We start from the raw sequence: 13102 nt of genomic DNA, 5'->3' as shown, positions 1-13102 counted from the left end.
ATTTTTTTACGAATCTTTTTAAATTATTGGTAATCCGCATAAAAACGGGATTGCAGGCCCTTAATGAATGGACTAATAAAATTTTAGTAAAATACGATGCATTATAAATCATGTGTTCATAAAAATGCAGGTGCATGATGCAAAAGTTTATCAGGAACCGGCCACGGTTTTTAACCGGATTTCCAATGATTTGAAGAGATTCTTAATCAATTAGCAATACTCATTTCTCTTCATGCATGGTATAACTCGCTCCGGACAGTTGGGAACATTCTTTGGTATTGTGATGACTTATGACTTGATCTTTCACAAATAAATACGAAAAAATAAATAATTGAAATCAAAAAGACAGTGCCGCATACAACACGACACAAGTAGACTTATTGCTACAACTATAATTCCAGAGTTAAAAAGGTTAATGTTACCGTGTAGCATTAAGCCCAACATTTACTTTCCAAAATCAATTTGATGAGAGATTTCGTCTTCTAAGGGGATTAAGATCTTTGCAGACACAAATCCCAGAAATGCCTCAAGGCGTAAAAGGTTTTCTGATCGAGGATTAGAGATAATGAGGTGCTTACGTGCTGCTAGGTTGCCCGGCTGCTGGTACTCCCGAATGAGTCTCAAAGTTGAAGCCAATAGAGCGGAACATGAGAGAGACATTATAAAATAATTAGTTTTGACCATGCGATCCAGCTGCTTGCGTTAATAACGTTATTGATTTGACAGTGATTTATTCAGTTTATTTATATATCACCACAGACATATGAATATATAGACTAGAAATTAAAGGTGAGGGGTAAAATCAACTGTTGAAGAACGAAGGGGGTAAAGCTGACTGTGATTCGTCAATAAATCAATCTGACAGTATATAGGCATCTCGCATTTTAATATCACCATTTAGTTCTTAAAAGTAAAATCTGCTTTTGAATGAATAGACATTTTCACATGGGAGCGCAAATTACTCGCCACGTTATGAACAAATTTGCGAAGTCCAAATTCGGCAAAAAAAATTTCTTCTATTTTCAGAGTCGAATATTTTGTTTACGTATTTAGTTAAGACACTTTTATAAGTATTCATAATTTACTTCCCAGTAACAACGATGCGCACACTTGAGAATCGCTACATTCGACCAATGTTGGCTCGATGTGATAGTATATGTTTCTACAACTGATTCATATTATACGACGTGAATAAGCTTAAAATGATGCTTACATATGGAATGTAATACGACAATTGGGTTTATTCTCCTTTTCACATCTATTTTTACAAGTTTTCATATCACAAGCCACTATTTTGCCGTGTTATTTCATAAAATGCCTCGACCATAGCTCGACGCTAGTTCCAACAAGAATGATGACGTCACATTCTCAAGATTCACCGAAAGCCATACGCGAGCCCAGCCGGCTCCAATGGAACCGGTATGGGGAGTGGGGAATAATACGCTTTTAATCACTTAGGGCAGGTCTACTAATATTCATATGTCTATGTATATCACCCTTTCTTTATGTCATTTTTATTTTATTTTTACTTACCAATCTACACTAAATTGAAAATATCTCCCGAGTAAAAATAAATTGAATCGAACCCGCACCTTCTGATGTCCGGTCAAGTGCTCTGGACCACTGAGCTACTTCGGTTTATTCCCAACCCCCAAATAATTCAATATCTACAAGTACTTCAATCGACAATTACTGCTTATTATATTTTTTTCACCTGCAAACAACCAAATTTATTATTATTTTTATTTTTGTAGGAAACGCTCTGTTAGTGCTGAATTTCCCACTAGATGGCGTCGAGGTACATTATATCTACATTTTTTGGTGAAATATTTTGACTTTTGTCAAATATTATTATTTTTTAATGATAAACTAATGTGTATAAGACAAGGTTTTTATGCATAGCACAAAGGATAACAAATTACTATAAGCATTCATTACTCGCCTGAAATATCCTTACAATTTGAAAATATCTGAGATATTTTCGTTTTGTTCGCGTCGTCTATTTACAAGACTGTCGAACTATCGACTATCCAGATCTGGTGGAACTAGTTTAATGTGAGTGAGGTGGAGGTGCCACAGGTTGGTTGGGTTAGGTCAGGTTAGATTAGGTTAGGTTAGCTTAGGTTAGGTTAGGATAGATTAGATTAGGTGAAGTTAGAATAGGTTTGGTATTATAATTTTTTCTCACTTTTCCTTGTTGTTCAGTTTTGCTATAGAGCTATTAGTGATTTCGTTTTTACCTATATCGATAGTTTGATGGGTATTCAGATTCCCCCTTAGCACGAACACAATAATAGGGATTTTATCGATTGTTTCCGTTCCAGAGCATAACAGCAGAACGCCAACGAATGAACAACAGTTCACTTCGACTAAATTAAACGTTCTTGAGTAGACTTGAACTGATTTTCCGATCGTTTTCGATTCGTTTGCGATTTTTAGTCGTACTCGGAACGTTAAGTTTCTGGTAAACCATGCAAGGTACTCGGGTCTTCATCAAAAAATATCACCACAATATCACTGATGACTACGCTTTTCGGAGGTTGGCTATCATCATGACGATTTTTCATCCAAACTGTTAAGCTCGAAGTACACTAAAACATTATTTTTCATTTTTATCAATTTTAATTTGTAGATCTCCATTTTAATTTCAAGTTTTTCTTTTATATATTCAATAAAATTATTATTCATTTTACAAAACAAAGTTCTGCAGTGTAATTATTTGTTACGTATGATAGCCGTTTTGCCTTCTGACAGCGTTATCAAACTGCCTACTTTAAAACTCAGCAATTTTCCTAGTAGCCGTACGTATTTTAGCAGATAATCTGTAGAAAAAAACATTAGGTACCTTGACTTTATAATCTCAACATAAAACATAGAATGTATGAGAGATAATCAGCACCATGTGTTGACGAAAACTCCTACACTAAATAATTTTGCATTTTTTTTCAGTAAAAAAAACATTATTAAAATTATTAAAATGAATTAACCTGATTATTTAAAGTAAAATAAACGTTTTATCATCGTAAAGGGGAGAAGGGGGGGTAAGACGAATTGAACTAAAATACTCACTATAAATATTATAAATATAAATAAATTATAAATATATAAATAAATTATAAATATATAAATAAATACTCATTATAATGAACTAAAATACTCATATTTTATACATTAATAATTTCTCGTCCTCATGTGTTTTAAAATTTTCAACAGAAATTAAAGCCGCTTTTTATACCAACAATAACCTAGGTAAACTTTTAATTAACTCAAAAGATGAAAATAATTTAAGCCATTCTGGCATTTATAAATTTAAATGTAATGATTGCGAAGGATTTTACATTGGTAAAACTGCAAGAAATGTTCAAACGCGGGTAGTTGAGCACTTGAGATTTAATAGATAAAAATCACTCATTTGATAAGCTTTCAGATATAGATGTATTACATAGAAACAGGATTGGTCTACGCCTCAACAATTTAGAAGCACTCGAGATAAAAAAAATCCCTTATAGTCAATAAAATCAATTTATTAAATAAACAATTAGATTTAACAAACAGCCCCATTTTAAATATATTTCCATTCCCTGCACATATGTTTACCCCCTCTCTCTTACCTAAGTCTTCCACCCCCACCAAAGTTAATGTTCTCTTTCCCTCTTCCAGCTTTACTATAAGTACCCATACACCTCTGTAATTAATTTAATATGTTTTTATTAACCCTGATGCAGGTTCGGGTTGAACTGAAACAGGTTGGTTATAAATATATACAATAAAGTAGTATTCAAAAAAAGTTATTTTATTTTAATTATTATAATTATGTATACCCACAAAGTGTTTGGTACAAGTAAAAACAAAAATACTCATTTGATACTAAAATGGTTTTTAACATCATTACAATATTAATCGCTTTCACTTATGATGTAGTTGTAGATCATAGTATTGAAAATATTTGTCGAAAATGGGAATAGTAATAAAAGAGGACTTTTGGAAAGATTTTAAATTTCTATTTTGCTTGTTTCTCTCCCTCTAAGGAATTTTCCCCACACATCACATAACTGTGACCTGTGACAATCCCATCTCAACTAACGACAGCCATGTTAAAGGTTTAAGAGATTCCTGGAATATCGGATAGTGCGGACAGATTCCTACCTTACCGGCATGCAAAAACCCTTTTCCGGGTTAATAGAGGGTTTAAATCTACGAATCGATGTCTTCAAACTATACGCACATACTTCATCTTGTTTATAATATGACATTCCATGTACATAAAATGGTATATACGTATTCGATATCTATGAATAATACGCACGTAGTTCGTCTTGTTTATAAAATGACATTTCATGCGTATGAGATGGTATAAATGCAATATCTACATACTATATGCTCGTACTTCTTCTTGTTTATAATATGAAATTCCATGCGTATGAAATGGTATAAATGCAATATCTACGAACTATATGCACGTACTTCTTCTTGTTTATAAGATGACATTCAACGCACATGAAATGGTATATAAACGATATCTACGAACTATACACACGTACTTCGTCTTATTATAATATGACATGCATGCGTATGAAATGGTGAATGCACATTAAAGATATTAGGTATATGCAATTTTTAGAACACCTCACACTACGTGAGAGTTGGGAAATTGCAGATTGCCATCAAATAAATAGTATACGTCCACTAAAATGAGCATATTCGACAAGAATTTCCCTTTGTTCGTCGGAGATCTGCACTTGTAATTGGAATAGTGAAAAGAATTATATTATTGAGAAACATATCGTAATAAAGCACATTGATATGTGCTAGGGACCTTGGTAGGTAGAAACGTCGCAATTAATTATTTTCCATTCCTTCTTCCTCTGGCCCATTTCCTTCCGGCATACAACATAACGGAATGCGCGTTCTAGATATCCCCTGGCTTCAAGAAGTGACACTCGATTAATGATATATTTTTATTTTTTATTATTGTTCATGGCCACGAATAAAACAAAACTCCAGTAAGCAATCATTCTTATTAAATTTATCAAGTTACGTATCTTACTTTTAATAGTGTGTTTTCCATAAAACATGGACTAAACTGTTTCAGTTTATCAAAATTTGATCCAAAGTAAACGCGATGTTATGTTAAAATGTAGATTCTTAAGTTTTTTTCCGTTTACGCCTGCTTCTCGTGAGCAACCGTGCTAGGTCAAGTAAATGGTTGGCATTTCGCCAAAGTAAACCAAGCCACTATTTTATTAACACCTTTTTTATATTGTAAAAAGGATGTCTAGACGAAATTACACAGGCGAGAATTTCAAATACCAATTTAAACTTTCAGAAATATACAAGAACGGAAGTTCGGTGTATGATATGTATTATGGATTGACATTTAAAAATATTTTATTTATATTTTCGACCTTTTCTTAGTATTAATTCATAGGAAGATTTTAAGTAAATGAAAAGGACAATCAATGCATGAATAAATAATAAAGTAATTATCTCAACTGATAGAGAGAGAAGCCACATACTGGGAAGATATATACGGTAAAAACAGGTAAGGCGAGGGCTTACCAGAACAGTGGGGCCATAAATATCTACGTTATTTGACTAATAATGATTATTTGATCGTTTTCACTGAACCATTTCTTGAATTCACGTGCGTCCTCCTAAATTTTTAATTTTTACTTGTGTTCGTACTCAACAGACTACAAAGCGGCGCGGGTCTACACATATAATGATGTAGGTTGATTGATAATTAATTATTTTCCATTTAATTTAAGTTTTTGATGTTCGTGTGCCTTTGCAAGATGTAATGTATGTCTTCTGTTATTGATTTGTCTGTAAAAAGAATTATATGCATACAAACGTAATATAATACTTCGAAGATCATAATTTTTGTTATACTTCACAAATATATTAAACTATTTATCAACGTAATCGCCGTTGCGATCGAGACATTTCTGTTCTCGGGGCTCTTTCGGCCAGTTCTTCACAGCTTCCTCGGCCTAATGATCTTTGAAAAAACATTTCCCACTTAAGAACTTACTTAGTTTAGTGAAAAAGGTGATAATTCGAAGGCGCTAATTCGGGTGAATATGTAAGGTGGGTGACAATATCCCATCCAAACGATGTCAGCAGCTCCTGTGAAACTCGCGCGGTGTTGTCATGGAAAAGGCGCACTCCCCGGATCAACATTGCACTTCAGCGCTTCTGAATGGCTCTTATGAGTTTTTTAGGGTATTGCATTAAGCGTCTGCATTAATGGTAGTCCGTTTACGCATAATCCACCAAAAAACCCCTACGATCTCAAAAAACAGATGCCATGAATTTTACCTCTGAATGGGTCGTCTTGAACTTTTTGGTGACTGAAGAAGATGATTGACGCCACACCCACTTTTTATTCCCCGTTACGATAGAGTCCAGAAAATCTGCTCTCTCCTGTGCAAAACGATTTCAAAATTTCACGCGGATCTCGCACAGCCAGAAGATGGCAGCAGCGAGTGACGACCTCTTCATTGGAAGAACTTACTGTGGCTGAACAAAATGGGGCACAAACACTCGGAACCAAAAAAATTGGCCGGTCCCCCTACACACCAGATGCGCCAACCTCAAAACAAAAAAATTCCCCCGGCCTCAGAAGCCCTTGTAACTTTACTTTCTGGATGGCTCCGTATCAAAAATATTTTTACGTTCGTTTCATAAGCAAAATTATTACTGATTTCTTGGCAGAGCGGTAATCTCTTGACCCTAGACTACAAACAAAGTTGTGTATAAATATATAAAATAATATTATTATATGCACGGTCTTCAGAAATTCGTAGTTCAAGTGAGAAACTGGTAAATCTATACCACATAGAGAGCCCGAAATATTGTTCTTTTCTTCCTGAGCTAATCAACATATTAAAATAAAACCATTTTTTTATAAAATATTGTGAGTTAAGTAGTAACTGCATAACGTAGTATAATTATCCCCACATGATTAATATTGATTAGGCACGGCAACACTGAACAATGAACATAGTATTATTTCCCAGTGATTTATTAGTCTGAGGCTAGGTCAAACTTTTTGTAAGGGGGAAAATACGACCCTGGTTGTGGGTACCGAAACATTTTTTGATCCAAGTTTTCCAGGTAATTGCATCAATCTTCACTTAGCGATGTTCCCGAACAATTCTCTGGTAAGTTTCTGTGATGATTTATTGATGAAGATTCTTTTGCTAGTGGTAAATGTAGAAATATCAACATTATGCAGCAATACCTTGCATGAAATGAGCAATGAAGAATACAGGTACTATTGTAAATACATAAGTAATGATATTATATTTATAGGCAGCCTTACTAAAAAACACGATGAAAGTTTATTGAATTGATAAACAACCGTGTATGTGAAAACCGTATATAGAAACTGACATTAAATAGTTCATGGAAAGATATATAAATTGCTTACACAGCCAAAGAGGGTTGTTTAAACATGAAATAATAATAACTTTTCATCGAATTTCGAACTTTTCGAAGGAATTTTAAATTTTTCTTTAATTTTTAAAAATTGCAATATTTCTATTTTACACCCGAAAAAAAAAACCAAATTCAAACTTAGTCAAAACGATGAAAAATTGAATAAAATTTCAAATTTCACTTTATTCAAAATTCAAAACATAGAATCCTTAGATTCGCAAGTAAACTGTAACTTCTAATTTTATTTTCAATCATATAATTAAAAATTATTATAATAATTCCCAGAGGTTTACGAAAAAAATCAGACATTTTGGATTCATAAACAAAAATGTTTATTTTTTGAATTTGTATTTACATAGATATGAAAATGATGTGAAAAATGCATGTTATTAAAAAAACATTACTTTTAAGGAAGTTTTATTAAACTCAAAAGTCAATTAAAAAATATATGTACCGAATAACCTCGCCTTTTCGATGACATGAAACTGAAAAAAAATTAAAACATACTTGATAAAAACATACTTATTTTTTTTATTTGGGCATTCACAATTCATTTTACTACAAGTTCAACCAATATGGTTCTTAATTATATTATAAATAGTTAATATACCTTTTACGTTTGTCCTTAAAATTTACACAAAAATTATAATCATTATTTTTTTGGTAAACGTCTTCAGAAATTCGTAGTTCAAGTGAGAAACTGGTAAATCTATACCACATAGAGAGCCCGAAATATTGTTCTTTTCTTCCTGAGCTAATCAACATATTAAAATAAAACCATTTTTTTATAAAATATTGTGGGTTAAGTAGTAACTGCATAACGTAGTATAATTATCCCCACATGATTAATATTGATTAGGCACGGCAACACTGAACAATGAACATAGTATTATTTCCCAGTGATTTATTAGTCTGAGGCTAGGTCAAACTTTTTGTAAGGGGGAAAATACGACCCTGGTTGTGGGTACCGAAACATTTTTTGATCCAAGTTTTCCAGGTAATTGCATCAATCTTCACTTAGCGATGTTCCCGAACAATTCTCTGGTAAGTTTCTGTGATGATTTATTGATGAAGATTCTTTTGCTAGTGGTAAATGTAGAAATATCAACATTATGCAGCAATACCTTGCATGAAATGAGCAATGAAGAATACAGGTACTATTGTAAATACATAAGTAATGATATTATATTTATAGGCAGCCTTACTAAAAAACACGATGAAAGTTTATTGAATTGATAAACAACCGTGTATGTGAAAACCGTATATAGAAACTGACATTAAATAGTTCATGGAAAGATATATAAATTGCTTACACAGCCAAAGAGGGTTGTTTAAACATGAAATAATAATAACTTTTCATCGAATTTCGAACTTTTCGAAGGAATTTTAAATTTTTCTTTAATTTTTAAAAATTGCAATATTTCTATTTTACACCCGAAAAAAAAACCAAATTCAAACTTAGTCAAAACGATGAAAAATTGAATAAAATTTCAAATTTCACTTTATTCAAAATTCAAAACATAGAATCCTTAGATTCGCAAGTAAACTGTAACTTCTAATTTTATTTTCAATCATATAATTAAAAATTATTATAATAATTCCCAGAGGTTTACGAAAAAAATCAGACATTTTGGATTCATAAACAAAAATGTTTATTTTTTGAATTTGTATTTACATAGATATGAAAATGATGTGAAAAATGCATGTTATTAAAAAAACATTACTTTTAAGGAAGTTTTATTAAACTCAAAAGTCAATTAAAAAATATATGTACCGAATAACCTCGCCTTTTCGATGACATGAAACTGAAAAAAAATTAAAACATACTTGATAAAAACATACTTATTTTTTTTATTTGGGCATTCACAATTCATTTTACTACAAGTTCAACCAATATGGTTCTTAATTATATTATAAATAGTTAATATACCTTTTACGTTTGTCCTTAAAATTTACACAAAAATTATAATCATTATTTTTTTGGTAAACTAATGTTTTTAAGACAAGATTTTTTATGCATAGCACAAAGGGTAACAATTATTCTATAAGTAATAATTATTAGCCTGAAACACTCATCCACATTAAAAAATCTCCTGATAAAAGATACATATATCCCATTGGCGTCATGTATCTTTTATCAGGAGATTTTTCAATGTGGATGAGTGTTTCAGACTAATAATTATTGCTTATAAAATAATTGTTACAAAAATTATAGTTCTTGATTCTTTATATTGATGTAGGTGTGAGTGTAACAAAGAATACTAAGTAATGTATCGAGACACACCGTCTTCCTATTTAGTATTAAAAAGAGATTTAAAATAAATAAATTAGTACACGAAGCTCACGAATTGAAATGGACTATTATTATAAGTTTTGGAATGTAGTAAGTGCAAATAGTTTTTATCTCACCAAAATTTTTAATAAATTAGTTTTATGCATTAGAAAAGTATCATTAAAAATGTCCAGGCTTAGCAATTTTTCATAATGGGTAAATTTTGTGATTGTGCGAGTAATTGGTGAGTTCTTTTCTGCATTAGTGTTGTTGGGTTCTGTATGAAAAAGCGTAGTATGCCTGGTACGTCTCATTCAAACGTTTAAACCAATGGCAGATACAAATTTGGGACTATCTTTATTTTATTATTTAGCAGATTAGGTAGACTCTATAGATCCGACAATGTACGTTTTTTGTATAAAGTTGTTTGCGCATAAATGATCAAGATCGCTTTTTTATTCCGTACAGTCGGATAAAGAATGCACAGGTTTTAAAAATCATATCATCGCGTATTAACTATTTTGAAAGCATACATAAGTGTTATGTATGTAAATATAAAATAGGAGTGGTCCGAGATGCTAGCCCTGGGGCACACCTAGTGAATTTTGAGTAAATTTAACTCAACTTAATTTAAGTATAAAAGTTCATGTAAGTCGTTATACTATTTTTGACATACGCAAAATAAAGTTACTAAGCTGTCTGTAAGTGATCCCGGCGGGCGCAAGTAAATTTAATAGGATATATTTATTTTATTTAAAAAATTACTTAATTTAAACAACATATGGTATATTTGCAGCACGTTCCAAGTGAAGATACTCTCAGCACCGCATTGGTGTAAGACCACCATTCAGAATTGAAATGTTGCTTTAAATGATTGATTTGGCCGTGTTTGGTGACCAAATCAAAATAGCCAGATAATTCTCCACCTTCGTCCTCCCCATCTCCTTAATTTTAACGACGTGAAGCATTAATCAAAATAGTTCCTTCCTTTTAAAAATAACCCATTTTGAACACTGATGGTTAAAAAATCATAAGTTTTTGATTTTCTATTATCAATACTCAGTGAGCTGAACATTTTGTGAGAAATATAAGAGAACCGTCGAAAGGTGTTAACAAATTGATATTTACTAAAAATATATATTTAAATATGTGTCGTATTTAAAAAAAATGTTCGTTTCGCATTATGGTGGTTATCAAGCCCCTGCTCAATTTATTTTCGGATTTCCTTTGCATTTTTAAAGTTATTAATACTCCTTTCCCCTTTGACCTAGATTAAGAATTCATATTTTAAACCCTTAACTCACGCGGAAAGGTGTTTGAGCGAGACCTTGAAAGGGAAACGATAAATCAGTGTTTTAATTAACGCTTAATACCACGAATCTAGACTATCTGATCTGGAATTGATTTATTCACAGATTTTAGTAAAAATGTAAACAATTTTAATCGTTCCGCTTACGCACTGTAAGCTACAAGGCTTAGGGTCGTTTCGACCATCTGTTAACCAAAAAGTAAAGTAGGCCATTTCAGTTTTGTGAACTTAAAACCAACCTAACTTAATCGATTGTGAATGTAGACCATTGTAAGGCAAATTAACATATATCTAGCCTATCCCAACTTACAAAGAATTTAAGGCAAGACTTTTACCGAAACCGTTGCATTTAAACCGAAAATTTAACTGCAACAAATTTAGGACACATTCAGATCGGACCCTTACCATTTTTACAATAGAATTTTGGAAAATGGTAGTTTGTGACCTTAAATCTTCCTTTACTTTATTTACAACGAATTAACGAAACACGTGAATTAAAAAGTAATCTAACGTTAACTGTTTCGTGGTCACTCTGCTAGTTACTCGGAGAGCGCTCAGACATGCTGCGTCCCCTAACGCTCCCCCCATCGCACACCGCATGCCCTGGCAGTCAAACAACGTGCGATTGTATGAAATACGAGCTACTAGCATTGTCACAATACAAATGGCACTGGTATATTGAAAACCGCTACTGGCGTGCTTTTGAGCGAGTTACTGGCATGTGTATCCGCGGCTTTAAATAATAAACAACTTGAAATGATGAAAAAGCGTGTTTCAGGTTCAATGTCGGAATTGCAAACAAAACGCCTATTTGCTTTAATTTAAAATAAATGTGTTGTTATTTACACGCCTTTTAATTCCTTTATTAAAAAAACTGATAAAGCAATTAAACAGTTTCCGTTAAAAAATATATACTGGTTAAATTACAAAGGTGTTAATTCAACATTATTTTTACGAGATACTCGCCATTTTGCGATATGGTCTGTTAGCTTTGAAATAAAAACAGCTGTTTGAATAAATTGCAAGCTGGTTTATTATAAACCTCGTTATCCCCGGAATATAAAATCATTGATGCGGTGTCTAATAGGTGAGCCTTCCAACCGGAAAAATTATGTTTAATGATCTTTTTTAATTCGTTTTCGTAGCTTTATAATAAAAAGATTTACAATAAATTATTTTAGCTCTTTTTCTTCTGTTCCATAAGCATTATCAATGAAAATTAAGTTCAATCGTTAAGAAATAAATGTATTATAAATATGATGTTTTTATTTTTAAAGTATATTAAAATGTATAATTTTATTTTATTTTATTTTATTTGGGAAACAAACAGTTATACAAATATAACTGTTTGTTTCCCAAATAGATTGATAATAATGATTGGTCGGTGGCTGAGTTTACACCGCGTTTGGGTCCCAACCAGGAATAGTGTGTTTAATATTCCTCAGTTGGCTAAGTCCTCCATCACAACACAAGACACATTTTCCGATTACTGTGATGGTAGTAGGAGATTTTCAAATATTTCTAGGTTATTCGCAACCCGGAATGTTTACTTTCGTTAAAAAAGTATTAAAAACGTTTATTGTAAAATACTTTAATTGACTTCTACGGATGGGATGACTTATAATGAAGTAGTCTTATAAATGTATTGTTTGTGCAAGGAAGCATGTATGTGGTATGTGTCAAGTTTGAGCATCATTTAGATTTGAATGGAAACCAATGTTGCCAGTATAGTATATATATATTATAGTACTCTGATTATTTAATCGAGACAGCCAATTCTTATTGCTTACTCTGTCTTTCTTAAACTGCCTGATATTGTATTTTACCCAGTACCTACATTTTATTTTGAACTGTAATGCGATTCTGATTTCCTGAATTTTAAATACAGAGGAAGAATGGTCAGATTCTTGGATCACGAAAAACGCCAATACCGCATTTTTGGTGTTTTTTTTATTCTTTGGTGTATACAAACTGATTTATCTGAATGTTATTCTTTGCTGTGGTTCACCTTCACCCCTGGATCTATAATAATGGATCATTTTGCCCTGCTCAAAGGACCTAATTCTTTTAACACTTTT

The sequence above is a fragment of the Hesperophylax consimilis genome, chromosome 18 (genome assembly GCF_061612785.1).
Source record: "Hesperophylax consimilis isolate HC1 chromosome 18, BYU_Hcon_1.0, whole genome shotgun sequence".
NCBI classification, from domain to species: domain Eukaryota; kingdom Metazoa; phylum Arthropoda; class Insecta; order Trichoptera; family Limnephilidae; genus Hesperophylax; species Hesperophylax consimilis.
The sequence above is the reverse complement of the archived record's forward strand: the minus strand, read 5'-3'. Positions refer to the sequence as shown.